At 47.8% G+C, this 3335-nt stretch overlaps 1 protein-coding gene across 1 annotated transcript in view; it reads left to right on the top strand.

Annotated features, from left to right (window-relative positions):
- LOC108795526 (calcipressin-2-like) overlaps positions 1-3335 on the top strand; it is a 95558-nt gene that overhangs the window by 196 nt on the left and 92027 nt on the right. The gene's annotated exons all lie outside the window — the stretch shown is intronic.

Here is a 3335-nt window from a genome sequence, read left to right as displayed (position 1 = left end):
GGGGGGTCGCTAAAAGACACATTGCGCTGTGCGCAGAGAGTTTCTCCGGAGATGGGCAGCGGGCAATGATTTGAAAGATCTGGTCTGGGGGGGATATGGGTTTAATATAGAAAGATGCTGCACAGGAAGGGACCGGGGAACGGTGAAGCGCGGAACTTTCCATGGACGCTGTGCGGAAAGATCAGGAGAATCCATCTGAGAGTCACCGACATTCATTTCCAGTCCGTGGCTCAGGGGATGCAAGTTGCTCTCAGCTCCCTTGGATGCCTCTCCTAGAACAGGGGTGTCAGAGATGCAATCAAGTGGGGTCCCCGAAATCACCCGAAGGGTCGCAGGTGACAGCCAGTGAATGTGATGCTACAGAAAGCTGTCAGAGACTGCAGACATGCAACAGGAGATGCTCAGAGACTGCAGACACGCTGCAAGAGAATATGGCATGAGGGTGCAGGCATGCTACTACAGATGATCAGAAACTGCAGACATGCAACAGGGGATGGTCAGAGACGACAGGCATGCTACAAAAGATAGTTTGAGACTGAAGATGTGCTACAGAAGATTGTCAGAGACTTCAGCCATGCTACAAGAGTTGGTTAGATACTTCAGGCAGCCTAGAAGATGGCTAGAGACTATGGCATGGTGCAAGAGATGGTTAGAAACTGCAGACGTGCTGCAGGAGTTGGTCACAGACTTCAGACATGCTTCAAGACATGGTTAGAGACTTCAAGGAGAACTATGGGGTTAGGGCATTTCCCCATAGTTCTCCTTAGGGTAACGGGAGGACACAAACTAGCGTCCTCCCGTCACCCTAAGCTCAGTATATAGGGAGCTACAGCTTGCGGTATACTAAGACGCCGCAGCTGAAGCGGATCCCGACAATTGTGCTGGGATCCGCCCAGCTGCATGACTGACAGCTGGCTCTGCCTATCTAGAGGCAGAACCAGCTGTACCTGCCCCCTCCCCCGTCCGTTCCGCCAGTCAGCGCTGGCAGATCGGAGCGGGGAGGGGGGAATTCCAGCCCCTCCCCCTGTCACGGCAGAGAGCTGTGACAGGATCGAGAGGTGAGCGAATGCCGGTATGTGTTCGCTCACTTCCCGATCTACTGAGCCGACCTGTGACAGTCTCATTGTCACAGGTCGGCTAGAACTATGAGGTGAGTGAAAAGCCCTTACCTCATAGTTCTCCATTCAGGCATGTTGAAGGAGATAGTCAGAGACTGCAGACATGTTATAAGAGATGTTAGAGACTAAAGGCATGATGCAAGAGAATGTTACACACTGCAGATGTGCTGCAAAAGATGGTTACAGACTTCAGGCAAGCTGCAAGAGATATTTAGAGACTACAGATATACTACAAGAGATGGTTACAGACTGCAGACATGCCATAGTTGTTGGAGACTGTGCACACCCTTCAGGAGACAGTTACAGTCTGGAGACACATTAAATGAGACTGCTAGAGATCACTGCTATTGCAGCCCCCATTCAAATATATGATCCCTACTTCCTCTAAATGAACTGTGAATGAGGCTTAGATGCAAGCAGAGATTTCTCTTTACAGATCTTTAGTTATCACTAGAGCGATCTCCAGCAGGAGGAAGGAGGTCCTGATTCCTCTATATAGATCTTTATTATCACTAGAGGGATCCCCAGCAGGAGGAAGGAGGTCCTGATTCCTCTATATAGATCTTCAGTTATCACTAGAGGGATCCCCAGCAGGAGGAAGGAGGTCCTGATTCCTCTATATAGATCTGTAGTTATCACTAGAGGGATCCCAGCAGGAGGAAGGAGGTGCTGATTCCTCCCCCACCCCCCACTACTTATTATACCTGAATTGCATTTTTCTTCTCCCTGCAGGCTGGTATTGACATTGGAAAATGGCGCGGCTGTGCGTTGCTCCCTCCACACAGCTGCATAATCTATTTACAGATCTTTTGATATCTATGGGGAAGCTGCAAGGATCGAGAGGTGAGCGAACGCCGGTATTTGTTCGCTCACCTCCCGATCTACTGAGCCGACCGGTGACAGTCTCATTGTCACAGGTCGGCTAGAACTATGAGGTGAGTGAAAAGCACTCACCTCATAGTTCTCCTTTTAGCTACACTACATGAAAATAAAAATAAGTCCACCTGAGGACGGAAGTGACAGCTTTCAATTATAAAATAATCCCAAACTGCTGGAAAATCTCTGAAACGGGTACTGAACATTTGTGATCGACGGCGGTGGGTTCAGGTATGATCAGAGCATCCCTCCATCTCTGGCCATGCAAATGCATTCAGAATAAGATACAGCCACCCAAATTCATCTTTCATTGGTTAATGATTGGGTGGCATGGAAGGAGCTCAGGTTTGGACCGCGTTCAGTCCGAACCTGAGCTCATCCGTAGTCCGAAGGTCCAATCTCTGTGCAACACTCTCTATTTACCAACAACTTGGTAGTGTGGGGGTCAACCCAAACTTTACACAGCTACCTTGTACAGAAGATTGTATCATCAGACCATATGTGTGTAGTCAAGGAGGAAACTTGCTGGTGATCCTAACTGCCTACGTCCCAACAGTCACTCATTTGGAACCAAACCCCCCATCCCTCTCTCCTCCTCAGTTGTCCCTGTTTTTGGTCTGATGTAGAGATATCTATGAGAAGGTTCTGATTAGCTATTTAAATACACGGCCTGTCCAAAAAAAAGTCACACACTCTAATATTTAATTGGACCGCCTTCAGGCTCGATTTCGGCGCACATCCGCCGTAGCATCATTTTGGTCATCTTTTACAATGTCACAACATTTATTTCCTTCCAGAGTTGCATTCATTTTTCCCCAAGATCTGGTAGTGATGATGGGAGTGTTGGAGCACTGTGTAAAGTCTTCTCCAGAACATCCCAAAGATTCTCAGTGGGGTTAAGGTCTGGACTCTGTGGTGACCAATCCATGTGTGACAATTATGTCTCATGCTCCCTGAATCACTCTTTCACAATCTGAGCCCGATGAATCCTGGCATTGCCATCTTGGAATATGCCCAATGTGCCATCAGGGAAGAAAAAAACCCATTGATGGAAAAACCTGATCATTCCGTATATTCAGGTAGGCAGCTGACCTCATTTTTTGGGCACATAACATTGCTGAATCTTTAGACCTATTATCCAGTGGAAGGTTCTGACCTATCTGCTTAGCTAAATCCAGGTGGTAACTTTTTTTGGGCCAGGCAGTGTACTGATTTCCTGTACTCCTCGACTCCATCTAGTGGCCATTGTACAGTATTACAATATGATGTAAGAAAATGCATTCAAGAAAGTATAACAAGAACATTCAAGGGCATGGTCATGGCCTAATTGTGCTGGTGGGG

This window comes from Nanorana parkeri, unplaced genomic scaffold (genome assembly GCF_000935625.1).
Source record: "Nanorana parkeri isolate BGI_ZX_2015 unplaced genomic scaffold, ASM93562v1 scaffold977, whole genome shotgun sequence".
Lineage (NCBI taxonomy): Eukaryota > Metazoa > Chordata > Amphibia > Anura > Dicroglossidae > Nanorana > Nanorana parkeri.
This window is presented reverse-complemented; position numbering and strand designations above follow the sequence as displayed.